We start from the raw sequence: 14,515 nt of genomic DNA, 5'->3' as shown, positions 1-14,515 counted from the left end.
GGGAGACTCTTTTCCTGTATCTAATTCGTGGATATTTGTTGATTTTTATGCGTTACTTTTTCATAAAAATTCATTCCAATGCAATGCATATGCTTTTTCATTAATATAGTCCCAAAACAGGTATTCTTAATTTTCAATTGACATATTTTAACAGATGTTTCATTCAAAATTCAGTAGCGATACGACAAGTTTAAAAATGCACTTAGAATGTCTCTTTTCCACATTTTCATTCTCAAACATCTATATTACCCAGCTGAATCAAATGTATTTGCCGAGACATCCGATTTCTTTCATTGTAGTGCACATAAACGCTCAGTATAGAAATAAATTAAATTGGAGTTGATGTAGTTTTCGTATTTTGTTCACGTGTCTTCCCATAGTGCAACGTTTCGAAGGAATGTCCCTTCATCTTCAGGTGAAAGCAGGGTTTGCACATTAATTAGTTATAATTTTCTTATAATACAAACATTTTGCAAATTTTCGCAGGAGTAGAAATATTTTCTTTGTCAAGTAGGATGTAATATTAAATTTGTTTCCGTGAGTGGCTCTTTTTTATACATACTAAAGTGCAAAACCTGCAAACAGGGAAACAGCGGATTCAAATGTTGTTCTGGAGTGGTACGAAGCCAACAAGGTACCTTTCGTACCCAAGCACATGAACTCCCCCAACGCACCGGGACTAAGACCCATCGTAAAATACTGGGCCAACTATGAAGCAGGTACTACGGAAGCATCCCAAGGAGGTCAAATCTGAGGAAGACATGAAGAAAAATTGGGTTTCCGTACAGAAGAAGCTGCAGCAAGATATTGTACAGAACCTAATGAGTGGAGTTAAGCGTAAGGTGCGACCGTTTAGTTATGGTATTGAAGTTGAATGAAATAAATATGCCAAAAGCTTACTACTGAATTATATTTTATTGTCTGAAAGTTTGAAAAGGATCGGTCCTAGTGGAACGACAACAAATTACTTAATGGTAATTTTATACAGCGTTTTTTCCGTGATGCAATTTGATGAGGCACACCCAAGGATGCAAAATGCCTACCTTTTCCACGGCTGTAATTTTTCTGCCTACATTCTCATTTCTCTCTCGATGCTGCTGTCATTCGCTAGTGCAGGACGCCCAGCGCTGTACGGCTGCCTGTGTGTAAAGCAGTAACATGACAGAAAACTACTGTCCCCAGTACAGCCACCAGACGCGAGCGGTACAGCTTCTCTTTCCTTATTTTACATTTTTTAATATTTTCAATCTTTTTAATATTTTTATTCAAAAATGACTACAATGAATGCGGCTCATTAACGCCACGGCCGGCATCAACGCTTTCGTGTGCGGGACTCTCCCTTTGACTATGCAGAGAAAAATGTACAAAGCGAGAGAACAAACTTTACTACGCCACACTCTCACCGAGCAGTCGGAGTACAGCAGCAAAACAAAAATGTATTCTACTGCTGTACGGCAAAATGTACTCGGTTTGGTTACTGTTCTGGCAAGAGCTGTAGTGATGCGTCGCTGTAGCGGGCTGTACGGCTTGTGCAAATGTAAATATATCGAAAAAAAATGTAGTTTATCGGTACCGTTGGCATCCCTGGGCACACCCTTTATGTGAGGAATGAGAATATAAAATGTTTATTATCTTCGCTGTTCGAAGACGGTTTTCGACAATCTATAGCTTGCTAGAAAGGTATGTTTATAAGTTTTAAAATTATATGCACAAATCTATTTTGCTTTGTTGAAAAGTTATATGCTTAAAACATGTCATGTTTTGACAAAAGCACCCATATCTCAGAAAGTGAACAACATTCAAAAACAAAAATAATAGTGTCAAATGGTGACGTTAGGTCTTTCGGTTAAAGCTATCTTCGTTGAGATCAGTTCAGCCATCGTTGAGATAATTACATGATGATAGTCACATTGTTCGAATTTGTCGAGCTGAGTCGATTGGTGTATAAGACTCGGACCTCCGGAGCTCAGAAACAGTTTTCGAAGTTTGAGCATATCATATACATTTCATTTGTAGGAATAGTAATAGGTTTCAAAAGATCAGCTCATGTTAAAAAGAAGGAAGGAACATAAATATAAGAAGAAATGTGCAGAATTCAACAAAAGATAAATAAATCAAGTATATGTGTTCGGCCAAACGACATTTGACTAAATGGTATTTGGCCAATTGGCATTCGACCAAGTAGTATTCGGCCAATAAACCCGTTTGCAAAAATTACATTCGACCAATTGATCCGTTCGAGACCAATCAACCTCAGATCATATAACTTTTGGGCTAACAAACATTCAGCCAATTGGCCGGACACTAGTAAAATGGCTGCAGTCAAATTAGCAGCCCATGCTATTATCTATAAAATTGCAAATACTAAAAAAATCTAGTAAAAAATGTTGAAGGCTTGTGATAAGGATTCTTGTTTAAAATCCCGCCGATTTTGTTGTGCTTTTCTTCTAATATTTATCTTACGAAATGTAGCTGCTGCCACACCCCTTTCTAATATTTTCGTTACCTTGCATCTTTCGTTACCTTTCATCATCCTTCCGTGTTATACCCCCGACCCATCATTTATTTATTTATTTATTGTCGTGATTATAAGCAATGTTCTTATTTCGACAGCAGTCCAAACATTCTAACAGCATGTTGCTGTCAAGTTAGCGTAAACGACTGCTATACTAGTATTCTTTTTATCGCTCTCAAACAATTTATTCGCTACAATTGACACCTGCTGAAATCCTTACTTGATTTACATTGGATAGCATTATGAATGACGGGGAAAGCAAGATGAGAAATCAAGTTTTAGCTTTTGTTCTCCAGTTGCATCCTACAGCCGATTCAACAATATAGGGGACCGCGGGGCAAGTCCGACACCTTAAGCGCAATAATTTTTCTAAAATTCCACAAAGCTCCTAAAATTGTATATTCTGTGCATAATCCTTGTTTAGGTAGTTCTTAACAAAATATAATTTTTTCAGCGTTTCAAAAAATTGAATTCATTAAAAATTATTGGTTGCAAAAAAAATGGAGAAAAATGACATTTTAAAAACGCTGCGGGTAAGACCGACATCCCAAAGGGGCAAGAGCGACCCCCTTTTGAACTTTCTTTTTGTCCAATTTTTTTCCATTAAAAATGTATTGTGTATGTGTGATAAAGTGCAATTATGTGTATATGAGTATGTGTGATGCAAACGCATGCTTTTTGTAGTTTCATCGCGTAGCAAGAGGAAGAACATTGGAATGCGTGGTGTTATGAATAAATAATGTTTAACGCATGGTTTATATTATGGTACGGATTTTCTCAAGTAATTCTTTCGAGCTTTATTGCCACTTGTATAGCAATTATAACGAAGAAGAGCTGTTCTGCAAGCAGATTATATACGCTGTTACTAGGACTCATTCACTTAAAAGTGACGCACGCTTCGTAGTGAGCTATCCGGTTCGTGTTGTGATTTTTCGGAACACTGTTGATCAATAATCCGACGGTCAATGAAAATTTTTCATCAATATTATTTGAAAATCTCATATTAGATTATACTTTTCATTTCTTTTTGTAATATAACTATGAATCACGTTCAATTTAATTCTTATTTTTTTGGTCGGTTTGAGATAATACTGAAAAATAAATGAAAAAAAAAAATAGTTTCCGTGTATTTCAATTGTTAACATGACGTAATTATAGTATAATTGAACACAACAAATATACCGAGTCGTTTGTATCGAATCAAAAACGAACCCAATCATCTAAACACCGTGTCGGTCTTACCCCACCCAAAAACTGTCGGTCTTACCCCAACAGCGCACATTTTTGTTAAATGCTCAATTAACAGCATTGAAATACTCAAACATATCTTCAATACACACAAATAACGATATGAAGAGTAGAATAGAATGTGTGATACAAAAACTGGTTATTTTCAAAGCTTTTGTGTTATTAAAACCTTAAAATGTATCAACTAAAAATAACATCCAAAAGCGCATCAACTTTGCTTTCGCTTGTTTTGTTTATTTCGTTGACGTTTAATGAACCCATATGGCATCGATGTGTATCGAAATGCCTAAAATAATCGTACTAATAATATCCTGTCATTATTGTATGATTTAAAATTTGATATCTGGGAAAAGTCGTGGGGTGTCGGACTTACCCAGGGTGTCGGGCTTACCCCCAGTTCCCCTACAATTTGATTCGATTCCAATCAAAGTCGGCTGCAGAGCATTACAGCAGCAATGCCGAGTGAAGACGCTATCAGATCGAAACTTCAAACGGATATTATGTATGTCTTGTCTTGTCTATCTCCACGGTTACTCTATAGTTTCATCGCAAATTCAGAACAGATGGCTTGCTGTGATATTAGCTTTCATAAATGAAGAGTTATATACAATTGAATTGCTACAAACATTTTTATCGCTATTTTAATATTATACACATTGTCCAATTAGGGCACATTTAATCAATTCTTAGTTCACTCCGATTCTTATTGCAAACAATTTGCATCTCTTGAAAGGATTTAGACAAAACGCGTTAGGCAGTGGTTGGTTTATGCGAGGACAGAACCGAGTGCAGCCGTCTAGTTTTAGCTCATGAAACGATGGACTATGGAGAACTTTACATGATTAATTCTCCAGCAAGCCAATTGATTATTTTGTGAAATGTTATTTTATTGACACATATGCTCTGTTATTGAACTATTGAATTGCACAGAGATCAAGCGGGATACAAAAAGTCACTTTTCCGTGATAATACTTCCATCTCTGCTACGGGTAGAAGCCTTCATGACATTTTCAGTTAACTGCAACCTGTTTACATTTTCAATAATAATTTGAAGAAAGGAAATTTTCTCCCGCTGTGACTAGAATATAATTAATACTCTATACATCGAAGTTTCAAGCCTGCAATTTGACACTACATCGAGTTTCTCCCTCGGTAATGATTATGGATACATATAAGTGAATTAGAAACTCCATTTGAAAAGTAGAACGGTTGCTTCTTCAATTAATGCAGTCTAACGGTAGCAATTGAGAACACTGATGAACCCAGCAGTGCTCGATTTCACTAGTGTTATTGTTGAACTGCAATCTGTTTGAACAGTGCAGCGGAATTTTCCAACAATTTCCATTACTAGGGGAAATCCACGCTTCAATAGAACTGCACTGCTCATTGCGGCAAACATATCATATCATACATTGTTTACCCCCCACACATCCAAACACACATCCACCATTCAAAAATCGGGAAAAAGAATGCAAATGGATATGTAAGATCGATTTGCCAATCTCGCGCGATTCGGGGGCACCATGTGCGAAACGGCGGAACAACGTAGCGCCCCCAGGCCAGAAGCTGGCTGGCGAGGAACCACGGGAAGGGATAGAGCAGCATTCAAATGAAATGGAAATTACTACCGCGGAGATTTTCCGCTTTAATGTTCGTATGCATCTGTTAATCAGGATGGATGCGAGAGAATGATCGCATCATCGGCGAAGTCGGTGAGGGTGGACGGTCCGACAGATGCTGGGCCAACAAACTGAGTCATTCTGTTTGTTAAATGTTTATATTCGTTTTTTTTTTTATATTCCATTCTCTTCCATTCGATGCGAAGCAAAAATTTGGAAATTCAAAGATTTAACTGGTCTGTTTTTCGTGGTTGGACAACAACGGCTTGTGAAGTATGTAAAATATGTAAACAAAGAAGATTTAACAAAGGATCAGAGTTGCCAGAAATTATTTAGAAAAATAATTGAAACGTATAAATCACATCTTATTCAAATTTAACATTCGATGCACATTTAATTATTCATTGCATATTTGCAACTTGGATTATTCAATGCATATTTGCAATTTTTAAGGATCAAACGCAATTCAAATAACAGAAATTTATAAATTATCATTTACCCTAGAACGTTGCACGTTTTACCTTTCTTATATGTAAAGGTCACTCTGAAAATCGTCAAACTAATTTTTTGGCCTATATATGTTTTTTTTGTAGTTTAACAGGGGCGTAGCTAGGGGTATGCGGTGAGGGGTTGCCCCTCCCCTACATTGCACATCCTTCTTTGTGCCCCTCCCTCCTCAAGTTCTCCATCATGACCCTCCCCTCATCAAACCACCTCCTCTCAAAGCCCCCCCCCCAACAGATCCCCCTCAAACGTTCACCTCATGTAACCTCTCCAGGTACACCCCTCTCTTATTTCAACCACTTTCACCCAGTAGGCATACCAAGATAGGCTGTGGGAGTGGTTAGGTTGTGGGTTATTCATCCCCTTCACACACACCCCCGCAAGATAAAATAAGTTTGCCGAAAGACAACATTGAGCTAATTCTAATTGAGCCAACTAAATATTATACGAACCCCACGGACCCTCCTCCTGAATCCGCCGCTGGTTTCAAGTGTTTCAGCGTCAACACATAGCATCTCAAGTTCGTGGCTGTCGATAGATTGTATGTATGTGCAAATCGTACTCTGAATATGTAATATACATTTCCACTATTATATTGAACAGAACCAGCCATTGAATCGTAATTTGGGCAAATGAGAAAGTCACCACTAGGAGGATTAACCTATTCATGCCCATCTGGACAACAATGTTTTTAAACAGCTATAACTTTTGATTGAGGCAAGATTTGCTCACAAAAACAAGTAAGACTTATAAATGTGACTATTGCCTTTCATTTGAGTACTAACAGTTACAAGGATCGGCTCTAAAACTGAAGTTATTGCAGTTAGTCTGATTGGATTCCATTGAAACAGTGCTGCCAGAGACAGTTTAAGTTGACGACGAAAAATGAATTTTTCATATATCTTCGTTATGTTGCAATATTATTGAAAACTGATGAAACTTATCAATTTAGTGTGCGTTTTGCTACGTTTTCCACGCAAGTGGACTATTGTTAATATTCTGGGAGAATTGTATTGATCATTGGAAGGCAAAAGTTAAGCAACTTCTAGCACTGCGAGGGAAGCGTCTATCATTATGAAAAATGGCTTTTAGTGTTTCTTGACCCACCTTTTTCAAGGAAAACTAGTTTTGAAATACTACATGCACTAGAAAAAAGTTGGGCATGAAAGGGTTAAAAAAGGTTTTTAATTATACACATATTCAATTATTTAATTTTGAACTCATTCCAAATAAAAATTAAAGGCGAGTTGAACACATTGAATCTACAACGGGATTCGATTAAGTTTAGGTCTGCATACAACGGCTTAATAGAGAAGCTGATTGCAGCGTGCCTCCAAAGAAGAAAGTACCAACGGATATTGAGTGTAGAAGACTAGACAGTTGAAAATGTGATTGTTCATTGTGTAGACGTTGTAAGCATGTAAGCGATATTGTTTAAAATTGCGTTTAGTATTAGATTTTAACATAGTTAATATATTTTAGAAAGTCGCTGAGGATGACTGAACAAATTAGTAAGTCGAAACGTTAAATGCATTTTGTTTTAATTTTCAACGAAAAAAAAAATCGATGACTGTCCATTCCAAATTTGCTAGCGGTAATGAAAACAAAGCAACAAAAATAAGCAACAAGCAACACGACGTTGAGTATGACAACATTAAAACCAAGATTATCGTGTATGTTGAGAACAATATAACGACTGAACCAACCTATTCCTTCTTACTTAACCATCGAAACCAAATCACCTCAAGGTTTTATTTATAGTCAAAGAACGCTATGCACATACCCTAGACATCACTCCACGGGAAACCAGGAGGCAAAACTAGTGCTGTGCAATCTCACGATGGTCTTTGAATTGTAATGGTTAATAAGAAATGACCGTATCACCATACAAATTACCGCCGTTCTATTTCCATTTTCTTCACTTAACCCTTTCATGCCCAACTTTTTTCTAGTGCATAGAGGGTTTCAAAACTATTTTTACTTGAAAACGGTGAGATCAAGAAAAACGAAAAATCTATTTTCATAAGGATAGGTGCTTCCCTTGCAGTGCTAGAAGCTGCTCAATTTTCACCTTCCAATGCTCAATACAATTCTCCAAGAATATTTACAATAGTCCATTTGCATGGAAAACGTAGCCAAAAACCGTCTAAATTGATAAGTTTTATCAGTTTTCAATAATTTTTCACCATAACGAAGATATATGAAAAAAATCATTTTCCGATGTCAACGTAAACTGTCCCTGGTAGCACTGCTCCATCGGAATCCAATCAGATTAATTGCAATTACTTCGCTTCTAGAGCTGATCCTTGTAACTAATATTACTCAAAAGAAATAGCAGCGTCTGCCATCTTTGTTCAACGCATTGAGTCAAATGGTAGCGCAATAATAGAGGCACTCGATTGGAGTTTTCGTTGCGTTTAAACACGAGAATTTCACTGTTTTCAGCGCATTTTTGTTATTATCTTGGTTCTTAACAACGAAGCAAAGCTATTGATGCCAATTTTTACGCATTCCATTGTTTGTAAGCCGAGTAATTAATGAATCAGTGAGGCACCCTCCTTAATATGCTGAAAATAGGCGCTTTACCTTACCCCTAGCTCGGTTTTCGATCGCAGTTTTCTGTCTGCTTTCTTCAGATCTTCTTAAATAAGTTTCATCGGATTCGATCGCCCATTCTAAATGAAATGACCTGATGAGCAGGACGGTTTGATTCAATATGTACCGTTCGATATTGATTGGTTATACGTGAAGTGAACTGTAGAAAGAAATATTTTTGACTAATTAATAATCCAAATGTAATAAGAAATGATATATTTCACGTATTACAGTCCTACGTCTACAGTTCGTACAACCCCATAGAGCTGTCCCTTGTAGTTTTTTACTTCGGACCTTGCTCGCCAAAATGGACCGTTAGATTCGCATCTGGTGAATTCGAGAGTCATTGTGTGGTCGAAATGCTTTCGGCCAAGCGAAACAACTCCTTCTTTTGAATTCCATCATAGATCACTTTTATTGCGTTCACTTTTGGTAGAATGCTTTTGTACGCTTATAAACAAAACTCCGAACTGTCATTCAGCCAATTTATAGACAGTTAATGCCAGTGTGATAGCTGCGCGTACAGTCTGCAGTTGCATACACTTCGAGTGCCGGACCCTGTATCACAGAGAAATGACCTTTATCTCGAGCGTTAACTCTGAAAAAGGCAAGGGGTCTCAGAGGCAAGATAAAATTTTTCTTCCTTCAGCGGAAGTCGTTTCGAATCATGCTCTATAAACACACAGAAGGACACTTTTGTGAGAAAAATCACACTAAAAACTGTACGGAGAAAACTGCTTTTTTGAGAGACACCCTAAGTTATGATATGGAACTCACTCATAAAAACGGTTTGAGATACAAAGCTAGCATCTTCAACAAAGTTGCTCAGAATGGATTGCTCTAGAATATTGCAGAAGGAAGTATCATTCTATCTCAATTAGAATTTGAAATGTCTACGTTGACATTTTAAGGATCACCCTAAAACCGTTTTAGCCAAAAAATGCAGTTTGTCACGCACAATAAATGTTTCTAAGACACCAAATCTCTAAATCCAAATATGTATGCATAATCATTTGTTTCCCACTAATTTCGCTTCCTGGGCCACTGCACTGTCCGTTTCACTGTTTAAAGAAGCGTTTTTGAGATTTTTTTTCTTTTCGGGTACTCTTTGCACTTATTCGTCAAGATTTCGCAAAAAACAGCCGGTGGACGACGCAAAAAGTCCGATCGAGAAAAAAATGAATGTTATATTTATGCTCAGTGACCTAAAATGAACCTAGGAAAAACTTTCACTCGACACCCCTTTTGTTGGTAAACTAGTATAATGTATAATACATAATTGCTGTCTTCGAAAAGGATGTGAATAACACGTGATGCAAAAATTTCTCGGAAAACTCTCTATTTCCAAGCCGCGTAGTAAGTGTAATAAATGTTTCAGAAATTTTCTCCTCGAAATGCTTTTCAAACTTAATCCTTTTATCCTAAGAAATCTAATTTCCTAAGTATTTTATCAAATATGCAGTCATCAGTCAATCTTCTGACCTCGCACAAACCAGAAGCAAAAAACCGCTACGCCATAGACACCAGTGAAGCAACCCAGCGCTTTGTTCTATATCCAGTGCACAAACAGTATCGTAACGTTGTCCCCGACTGTGCAGTGAAATAAGTCTGCCACAGAAAAACAAAAGTGCCCGTGCTACGGGATAACACAATTTCGATCGACTTTAGTACATCATAAAATAGACTCAGAGTTTAGCAGGAAAAGCAACTAGTTAAAGTTAAAATGGAGCTTAATCTGGTGGAAATTACGTACATTCAGCTACACCACGTCACGTGCATAATTGACAAACGTAAATACTGTGAAACGGTTGACCAAAAATAAGTTTTATGCGTCAAACATTGTACCTTGCAGAAGTAAAACGTCAACCTAATCCCGGCCCGGAGGGCCGAGTGTCATATCCCATTCGACTCAGTTCGTCGAGATCGGAAAAAGTCTGTATGTGTGTGTGTATGTATGTATGTGTGTGTATGTGTGTGTATGTGTGTGTGTATGTATGTGCGTATGTGTCAAATAATGTCACTAATTTTTCTCAGAGATGGCTGGACCGATTTGCCCAAACTTAGTCTCAAATGAAAGGTGCAACTTTCCCATCGGCTGCTATTGAATTTTGGATCGATCGGAATTCTGGTTCCGGAATTACGGGTTTCAGAGCGCGGCTACACAGAAATTTCTCATATAAACTATAGGAAAAATTAAAAATAGAATTTTTATTTTTGATGCTAAATGTGTTCAAGGTGCATAAAACGTCGAGATTTGATGCAAACTCGAAAAAAAATTTGACGACCATTCACTTTTTTGGATTTTGGCACATTTTTGCCTTTCTCATATAGAAAGGTTATGCAATCACTCTGAAAAACGTCAACCTAATCCCGGCCAAATTTTTTGTTTGACATTAAAAATGTCTTACTCCACTATCTGGGGCTGGGTGTCATTCTAAAATCTAAACTATCTCCCATGTAACGAAACTATGTAAGGTTTGCACGCTTATAACTCCGATATTACTAGATGAATTTTAATCATTCATACACCAACCGATTCAGAAACACCTAACTTAAATATTGGTAATAATTTAATATCTCCCCAATAAACTTTTGGAAATTGGTAAAATTAAAAAGTTCACGAAAAACGGGAAAATTACCATTCGTGAGGCAGATTTCTCAGACACAGCCGTCAAGAGAGGGCAGCTTAGTTGCTCAATGAAACACGAAAAGTCATAAATAGAAGCAACGCATGTCCGTTTAAATCAGTTGTTGCTCTTATCCCATAGGAGTAACATCGTCTCCGGGCGATGCAATAAGCGCTATCGATTTTCGGTAACGTTGGCATTTGCACACACTCGCACCTAAGTGACTAAACCATATACGGTTAGTTTATAAATAGAGGTGACGCGTACCCGTTTGAATCAGTTTTTGTTCTCTGTTCGGGCGGTGGCCGTGTGCGGATTTGTCGGGTACCAGCATGGTGTCACAGAATGATTTGCAAAGTGGGTGGGCGGGGTGGTTTGGATTTAATTCAATACGGTGTGTGCTGCTTAAGAGTGTTGCGTTTGAAAAAAAAATATATTTATTTTTATGCATGCGTGTGCGTTGTAACTTGTTAATCCATGTTTGCGGCGCTTTGTAGCTGCGTAGGGTAAAGAGCCTATTGGTTTCATGTTTCATATTTCGGTTATATGTTTTTATCAGTAAGGCATCTGACAACGTGCTTCTAGTTATTGCACTGTTCAGCAGCGTAGTATTTTATATAGGAGAGTACACTCAGGTTTTTACGCGGGTTTTGAAATTTACGCGGTTTTCATTAACGCGTTTTTTTTTTAAATTTACGCGGTTTTAATTTACACGGCCTGTATCCCCTACGTGAAAAATCTGAGTGTAATTGCATCGGAAACAATCACATTCCCAGCAGAACTTTTTGTTTTCTAATTTCAAACACTTTTGTTTCGTACTGCACACTACGGAAAATTTTAAAACAGAACTTACCGGCCCAGCAGCAGTTTAAGCGGGTGTCCTTTTTCGATTCAAATTCAAGCCATGTCTTAAGCGTTACTGGACTTAAAATTGTTTTCCCAGTTTATCCAGTCAGAGTATCTGTCCTACCCTATGCATTTAAAACACAGTTCTAATTGCGTTTCAAAGTATACAACAAATAGAACGGTTGAGTATACTAATTTAAATTTTAAAATAAATCTCTTTTAAATTATGAGACAAACCGCTGTACTGAAGATATTATTATGTCAGTCCTATTACCACATAAAACACCTATATAACATAAAACGCTGCAGAATTGGTTTAATAATACAATGTTTACACTACAGAGTTATAACACGTTTTAATAATTAGCAACAAGAAAAATGTCACCAAGATAGCATAAAAACTCGTTTTGACTGGTAGTGCGAACGTTGCATAACAATGTAATTTATCAAATAATTTCATTTTTTCCACCACTAATCGATCAAGAAATACTTAAAATTAAGATTGTTTACTTAAGTTCATTAGTACATTATTGAAAATTTAAATGGAAAATGAAATTTCATATTTCATGGAGAATCTGTATATTTCCGTTGGCGGGCGTGGGCTTCCTCATCACAGCTCTCAATATGGAACTTTTCTTTTGAATATATTTTCTGAACAGACCAGCCTATTTTTACTAGATGGATCAGCCAAATAATGCCAATCACCTAGTGAGATACTTGATTAATTAATAGATTACCGTTAAAAGACCTTCAATAAATTATGTTTTGATGGGGAGGGTATATAGCAAATTTTAACATATGAAAACAGGCGAGTGAACAAAAACGTGAGTCGATATGTGTGATAGATAAAATTCATTTGCACGCTCTTGAAAAAAGCTACATTTTTAATGTCACCGTGGTCGTGTCCTGTACACAACCCTTTAATTTTTCGACTCGCGTAAGGTTTTTGGATTTTAACAGGGGCGTAGTTGATGGTTTACGGAGAGGGGTTACACCCCCTTCCCCTCTACTGTTCATTCCCCTCCCTTAAAAATCACCCCTCAGACCACCACCCCATCCAGCCCTCATACCCCTCCCTTTCAACCCCATCATCTTTAAACCACCACTATATCACAAAGCATACCAATTTAAGCTGGGGAGTCGTTCGTTCATGGGACTTTCGCCTTCCTCACATACCCACCCCCGCATGACAAAATGAGTTAGCAAGCAGATAACATTGATCTAATGCTGATTAGGCTAATGGAGTATGATATTTTTTTGTTTCAAGTGTTTCACCGTCGACACGTAGCTCATAAAGTTCGTGGCTGGCATGACATTGTGTATAAGTGCAAAGTGTGCTAAGAATGTAATGGACATTTCCACTATTATGTTGAACATAAAAAGCCTCCGTGCCATAGTTTAGAGAAATGAGAAAGGCACAATTGCACCGCTAGGTGGATTAAAACAGGTTTTTCATTAGATCCTGCTTCAATTTACGTTACAGAATGAGCTGCCATTCAGTATACTCTCGGGATCATTGACACCCTGCCCGCAGACCATTACTTCATCGTTTCGGACAGTCTCAGCTCCATTGAGGCCATCCGTGCGGCGAAGCCTGGAAAGCACTCACCGTATTTCCTGGGGAAAATACGGGAATATCTGAGTGCTTTATCTGAAAAATCTTACCAGATCACCTTGGTTTGGGTCCCGTCACATTGTTCTATTGCGGGCAATGAGAAGGCGGACTTTTTAGCCAAGGTGGGCGCATTAGAAGGCAACACTTACGAAAGACCAATTTGCTTCAATGAATGTATCTCTCATCAGAGGACGCTCGAAAGTTGGCAAACTTCATGGAGTAATGGGCATCTGGGACGGTGGCTACGTTCTATTATCTTGAAGGTATCAACGAATGCTTGGTTTAAGGGCTTGGATGTGAACCGGGACTTTATTCGTACGATGTCAAGGCTCATGTCCAACCATTACTCGTTTGATGCGCATCTCCGTCGTATAGGGTTTGCTGACAGTAATCATTGTGTTTGTGAGAACGGCTATCACGACATTTAGCATGTTGTTTGGCTGTGCGCAGAGTACCGTGTTGCCAGGTCCCAACTAATAGATTTCCTTCGGGCCCGAGGTAGACCACCCTATGTGCCAGTCCGGGATGTCCTGGCAAGCCACCACCACCCCTACATTTTTCTTATCTACTTCTTTTTGAAAACTATTGATGTCCAGGTTTAATACATTTTCCCCTCTCATTCGCAGTAGAACCTCATCAACCTCTCCCTGTATCTACAATATGGCATTGCTTCACGAGTCTACGATGCATACCTTTCTTGATAACCGTCCATCCAGAATATCATGATAGCATCGGAGTGCCAAGTAATCATCCGAAATATCGACCCTCCCCTCGCCCCTGCGATTACAGGATGGAAACCACTACAATAAAGTGTGCATATCCCCCACAATCATCAACCAGCCAACGAGAATGTCAATTTTACAAAATTTTACAATATGTATCCCACTTCCTACCTTTTTCCTTTACTAACATAAGAGGGGAGCAATCCGCCCCTAAATTCGGCTTT

At 38.0% G+C, this 14,515-nt stretch overlaps 1 protein-coding gene across 5 annotated transcripts in view; it reads right to left on the bottom strand.

Annotated features, from left to right (window-relative positions):
* The window catches only part of LOC131685304 (UDP-glucosyltransferase 2), a 211,309-nt gene that overhangs the window by 148,079 nt on the left and 48,715 nt on the right, over positions 1 to 14,515 (bottom strand). The window lies entirely within an intron of this gene.

Source organism: Topomyia yanbarensis, chromosome 2 (genome assembly GCF_030247195.1).
Source record: "Topomyia yanbarensis strain Yona2022 chromosome 2, ASM3024719v1, whole genome shotgun sequence".
Taxonomy (NCBI): Eukaryota; Metazoa; Arthropoda; class Insecta; order Diptera; family Culicidae; genus Topomyia; species Topomyia yanbarensis.
Note: the sequence above shows the minus strand (reverse complement) of the source record. Positions and strands in the feature narration are given on the sequence as shown.